Source organism: Sapajus apella, unplaced genomic scaffold (assembly GCF_009761245.1).
Source record: "Sapajus apella isolate SASKATOON/1434 unplaced genomic scaffold, GSC_monkey_1.0 scaffold22, whole genome shotgun sequence".
Taxonomy (NCBI): domain Eukaryota; kingdom Metazoa; phylum Chordata; class Mammalia; order Primates; family Cebidae; genus Sapajus; species Sapajus apella.
Genome location: NW_022436962.1, coordinates 9,420,897 through 9,427,182, shown reverse-complemented (window position 1 = coordinate 9,427,182; position 6,286 = coordinate 9,420,897).

The following is a 6,286-nucleotide window of genomic DNA, read 5'->3' as shown; positions in this document are numbered from 1 at the left end:
GCTTTCCTACATCTTATCTCACCAGAGCCCCACAAGGACCCTGCAAAGAAGGCATTGTGACCCCTTCTTACACAGAAGGAACTGGTTCTCAGAGACGTTATACATTCAGCTGTGGGCAGTCAGCTCAAACCCATGTTATCTGCTCCAAACTCACTGTTACTCTGCAATCCTACATTACCAATAGGATCTACTTCCCGTCAATTATCATATTTACTCCTGGCAACAACTCTAAGGTGTTATTGTTCATTTTACAGATGAGGCAACTGAGACTCTTAGGTTAAGCAACTTATCCAAGGTCATGCAGGTGCCAGGAGCAGAGTCTATCTGAATCCAAAGCCTGTGCTAAAACTACTGAAGAGGAAACTGAGACTCAGAGAAGTCACTTGACAGAGTTCTTAAGGGGCAGCCCCAGCATTGAAATGCAGGTCAAAAATCCCCAAGCTGAGTGCTTCGTCAATTGCACTGCAGTGTCTGCCCTAAGAACCTGTGGTGTGTGTCTCACTCATTCTCATCCAGAGAGATGTCAATGACAAAGGCTATTCTACTGTTGGACTTGGTTCTTAGCTCTAGCTCTCTGTGTTCCTCTGGCTGACCTCCCCCTATTCACACCTCTCCTGCTGTCTGCCAGCGTTTCTTACCAGCCAGCTTCTGGGTTCAGCTTCTGGGTTCAGCTCTTTTCCCTTTTCTCTGAGTTTGGGAGCAACCAGGTCTCTAATGATCACGGAGCAACTGGGGGAAGAGTGAACCGCAGACTCTGTCCTCATCTAGTCTCATGACCCTCTTCCAGCTGCAGAAAAGAAGCCCCAGAGTGGGTAGGAAGCCCACGAGAGGGAGCTGCTACAAATCCTGGCTCCACGAACACAGACGTTACAGCCCAGTGGCCTCTGAGGGCTTCTGAAGAGAGCAGCTCAAAGTGCCTGGCCTGGCTGGAGCAACAGGAGCCTCCAGACTGGTTGGGGCTTGGTGCAGTAGCTCTTGCCTGTAATCCCAGCACTTTGGAAGGTGGAGGCAGGAGGATCGCTTGAGGCCAGGAGTTTGAGACTAGCCTGGGCAATAGAGTGAGACCATCATCTCAAAAAACAAATAAAAAGACTCTGGAAGGGATGAGGCAACAAATCGGTGACTTTCCTCCACCCCATCCCCATCCATCTACCACTTCCCAAATCCCCCAGTGAAAGAGCTCCAACAGATAATCACAGGTACATCCTACGCCCCTGTCAAGGACTTAGCTCAAGCTTTTCACACCTCACTACCTAAGGCAAGAAGGAAGACAAAATATTCATAAGCAAAGAGAATGGGAAAAGAGAGGAGTAACGTTTGGCTGGAATCCCTTGATTGTGAATCTGGGTTGCTAAAAGCATGGCCATCCTAAACCCCGTATTCGTTTTATTTAAGGGAGACAACAGGAGACAAAGTTCCTACTTGAGAGCTGAACATTTCATTAAATGTTTTTTTGAAAATTGAAATCTAATCAAAGAGCATTGTTTTTTGTTTTGTTTTGTCTTTTTCTTAAGATGGGGTCTTGTTCTGTCACCCAGGACGGAGTGCAGTGACGAGATCACGGCTCACTACAGCCTCAACTTCTCAGGCTTAAGAGACCCTCCCACCTCAGCCTCCTGAATAGCTAAGACCACAGGTGCATGCCACCACACCTGGCTAATTTTTTTCTATTTTTTCATAGAGACAGGGCCTCCCTATGTTGCTGAGGCTGGTCTCAAACTCCTGGGCTCAAGCAATCCTCCCACTTTGGGCCTCCCAAAGTGCTGGGATTACAGGTGTTAGCCACTGCACCTGGCCTAATTAAATATTTTTATAAAAACAAACCTACTTGCAATTCTAGTATTCAGTGTCCATCTAATGTCAATAAAAAGAATCAATATCATGTTCTACATGTTGTATCTGGAGGTACAAACATAAAAATTTAAGAATAATATAAATTATTTAATACTACAAAATGTTCCTAGCAACCGCCTGTAATGTTGCAAACACTACCCTAATTCATGGGTACCTCCAGGACCAGAAATTGGAACTCGAAACAGAGCAAGAAAATGGACACTTAGCACTACTGGTAAATAATATGTCATGCAAGAATCTACTACCCAGCCAGGCGCAGTGCTTTAAGCCTATAATCCCAGCACTTTGGGAGGCTGAGGCAGGTGGATCACCTGAGGTCTGGAGGTCAAGACCAGCCTGGCCAAGATGGCGAAACCCCGTCTCTACCAAAAATACAAAAATTAGCTGGGTGTGGTGGCAGGCACCTGTAATCCCAGCTACTCGGGAGGCTGAGGCAGGAGAATCACTTGAATGGGTGATTTGAGTTGAGATGATGCCACTGCACTCCAGCCTGGGCAACAGAGCAAGACTCTGTCTCAAAAAAAAAAAAAGAAAGAAAGAATTCACTACAGGCTGTGTGCAGTGGCTCATGCCTGTAATTCCAGCACTTTGGGAGGTTGAGGCAGCTGGATTACTTGAAGTCAGGATTTGAGACCAGCTGACCAACATGGTGAAACCCCATCTCTACTAAAAATAGAAAAATCAGCCAGGCAGGGTGGTGCACATCTGTAATCCCAGCTACTCAGGAGGCTGAGGCACGAGAATCACTTGAACCTGGGAGAGAGAGATTGCAGTGTGCCAAGATCGCGCCACTGCACCCCAGCCTGGGCAATAGAGCAAGACTCCGTCTCAAAAAAAGAGAATCAACTACAACCATACTATCTAAGAGAAAGGATTTGACAAGTTAATTTTCTTTTCTCTTAGCTAAGCACTTTGATGGCTCAATTCCTGCCTGTACTCCAAAACCATGGCGGCCTCCAAAGTTCATGGTGATGCAACCCACAAATCTTCAGGGCATCCAGACACAGTTATTTTTTTTTCTAAAGACATAGAGTGTGTTTACTTAGGTAGCACATATACTAAAATTGGAACAATACAATTTTCCAATTAAAACAACACAATTGCACAAGGATAACACAAATGAAGCTCTCCATATTGTTAGTGTATACATATTTCAAAACATCATGTACATAATAAATACATACAGTGTTTATCAACTTACATAAATAAGACAGAGCAAGATATATAAAGAAGTGATCCCCTGGGACCTGAGCTGTATTAGACTCAGGAGTGTGTGTTCAGTGTTACTGGTTGTTCTATGCCAACACTGAGCACAGAGTCCCAAGGGACAGAAACAGCTCTGTGTTTTTAATGGATTTATTTCCTTTGCGGTTATACTATATAATGCCTTCTAAAGCATTAAGTTCAGGGCAGGGGGCTTTCTTGCCTGGGTCTGAGAGATAAGGTGTTATTTTATATACCACATGGTGCCTGGTGTGGAAAATCAGGAAGACCTCTGTGATGAGGAAGTCATGATTTAAGCTGAGACTTCAAGGTTGAGTAAGACTTAGCTAGGCAAAGCACAGAATGGGAAAAAATATTTGCCAACTTTACATTCAACAGAGGTCTAATATCCAGAATCTATAAGGAGCTGAAACATTTGAATAAGCAAAAAACAAATAACCCATTAAAAAATGGGCGAAAGACACGAACAGACACTTCTCAAAAGAAGACAAAGCAGTCAAAAAACTTATGGAAAAATGCTCCACATCACTGATCATCAGAGAAATGCAAATCAAAACCACAATGCGATACCATCTCACACCAATCAGAATAGCCGTTATTAAAAAGTCAAAAAGAAAAAAAAAGCAGATGTTGGTGAGGCTGCAGAGAAGGGAACGCTTACACCATTGGTGGGAATGTAAATTAGTTCAGCCACTGTGGAAAGCAGTTTGGAGATTTCTCACAGAACTTAAAACAGAACGATTTGACCCAGCAATCCTATTACTGGATATACATCCAAAAGAAAACAAATCATTCTGCCAAAAAGACATATGCACTCACATGTTCATCAACAGCACTATTCACAATAGCAAAGACATAGAATCAACCTGGGTGCCCATCAATGATGGTTTAGATAAATAGAATGTACATATACACCATGTAATACTATGCAGCCATAAAAAAGAGCAAAATTGTGTCCTTTGCAGCAACTTGGATGAGGCGGAGGCCATTATCCTTAGCAAATTAACACAGGAACAGAAAACCAAATAGCATATGTTCTCACTCATAAGTTTGGGTACTCATGGACATAAAGATGGCAATAGTAGACACAGGGGACTGTTAGAGTGGGGAGCAAGGAAAGGGGAACAAGGTTGAAAAACTAACCGTTGGGTACTATGCTCAGTACCTGGGTAACAGGACCATTTGTACCTCAAACCTCAGCATCACACAGTATACCCCGGTAACAAACCTGCACAGGTACCCCCTGAATCTAAAACAAAAGTTGAAAAACAAAAAGAGATGAAAACATATCTCCCTAAAAAGACTTCCACACATTGCTTATAGAAGGCTTATTTGTAATTGCCCCAAACTGGAAACAACTGAAATGTCCTCCAGCAGGTGAATGAATAAACAAACAGGGGCATCCATATGATGGAACACTACTCCACAGCAGAAAGAAACAAACTGTTGATACACATAACATGGATGAATCTCAGAATAAGTATGCTGAATGACAGAAATCAGACAAAAAAGATACATACTACCTGATTCCATTCATATGAAATTCTAGAAATGAAAAACATCTGTAGTGACAGTCAGCAGGTTGCCCAAGGCCTGGGTTGAGAGAGAAGGATTAAAAGAAGCAGGAAGAAATGCAGGGGTATATGGATGTACTCTTTATCTTGATTGTAGCGATATTTTGCTAATGTATACATATGTTAAAACATCAAATTGTACACCTTAAATCTGTGCTGTTTATTGCACATTATACCTCAAAAAAGCTCTTAAATTAAAAAAAAAAAATGAGTTAGCTAGGCAAAGAGTTTGGGGGCAAGGGAGAGAATTGTGTCAAACAGGGGGAATAGAGTAGGCGAAGACTATAAGAGCCTGAAATGAGAGCCTGAAACTTTCATGAAATGAAAGGAGTCCAGTTGGGGCCTTATAAATTAGGAGTGGAATTGTGGACTTTGACCTAGGACAGTAAGAAAGGGAAGTATAGCTAAGAGGCCCTTCTTTCCTTCTGTTCTTTTGTTCCTTTTCTACTTTCTTTTGGGTTTGTTTGTTTTTGAGACAGAGTTTCACTCTTGTTGCCCACGCTGAAGTGTAATGGTGCCATCTTGGCTCACTGCAACCTCCGCCTCCGGGGTTCAAGCGATTCTCCTGCCTCAGCCTCCTGAGTAGCTGGGATTACAGGCACGCACCACCATCCCTGGCTAACTTTTAGTACTTTTAATAGAAATGGGGTTTCACCATGTTAGCCAGGCTGGCCTCAAACTCCTGACCTCAGGTAATCCACCCGCCTCAGCCTCCCAAAGTGCTGGGATTACAGGTGTGAGCCACCACGCCTGGCCATTTCTTTTTTATACTTTTACATTATTTACTATATGCCAGGCACTGCTCTAAGTTATATGTGTATATATAATCATTTAATCCTAATAATTACCCTATGAGGTAGGCAAATTAGAATGTTACTTAGGTTAGTCATTTGGGAAACGCAAATCAACATCACAGTGGGACACCACTTCACATCCACTTCACATCAACTAGGTTGGCCATAATCAAAAAATGGAAAACAATAAATGTTAGTGAGGATGTGGAGAAACTGGAACCCTTGTACCTTGCTGCTGGGAATGTAAAATGTTGCAGCAGCTATGGAAAGCAGTTTAGTGTTTCTTCAAAAAGTTAAACATAGGCTGGGCATGCTGGCGTGTACCTGTCGTCCCAGCTACTTGAGAGGCTGAGGCGGGAGGATGGCTTGAGCTCAAGAGTTCAAGTTTAGCCTAGGTTAAAACAAAAAAAGTTAAACATAGAATTTCCATATTACCCAGCAATGGTATGTGGTCAAAAGAAATTTAAACAAAAGATATTAAAATGAAGCTTGTACATGAATGTTCACAGAGGACTGTTCACAATCAGAAAAAGTGAAAACAATCCATAGGTCCAGCCGTGGATGAACGAATAAACAAGACGTGTTGTATCCATACAATGTAATATTATTTATTCATAAAAAGGAATGAATTATTGATCTATGCTACAATGTGGATGAACCTCGGAAACATTTTGGTAGAAGAGTACTTGAGAGCAAAAAATAAAACAGCAACAACAGCAAAATTATGTTAAGTAAAAGAACCGATTCACAGAAAGTTATGTAGTGTATGGTTCCATTTATATGACATATCTAAAATAGGGAAATCCATAGAGACAAAAACTGATTAGCAGTTGACTAGTC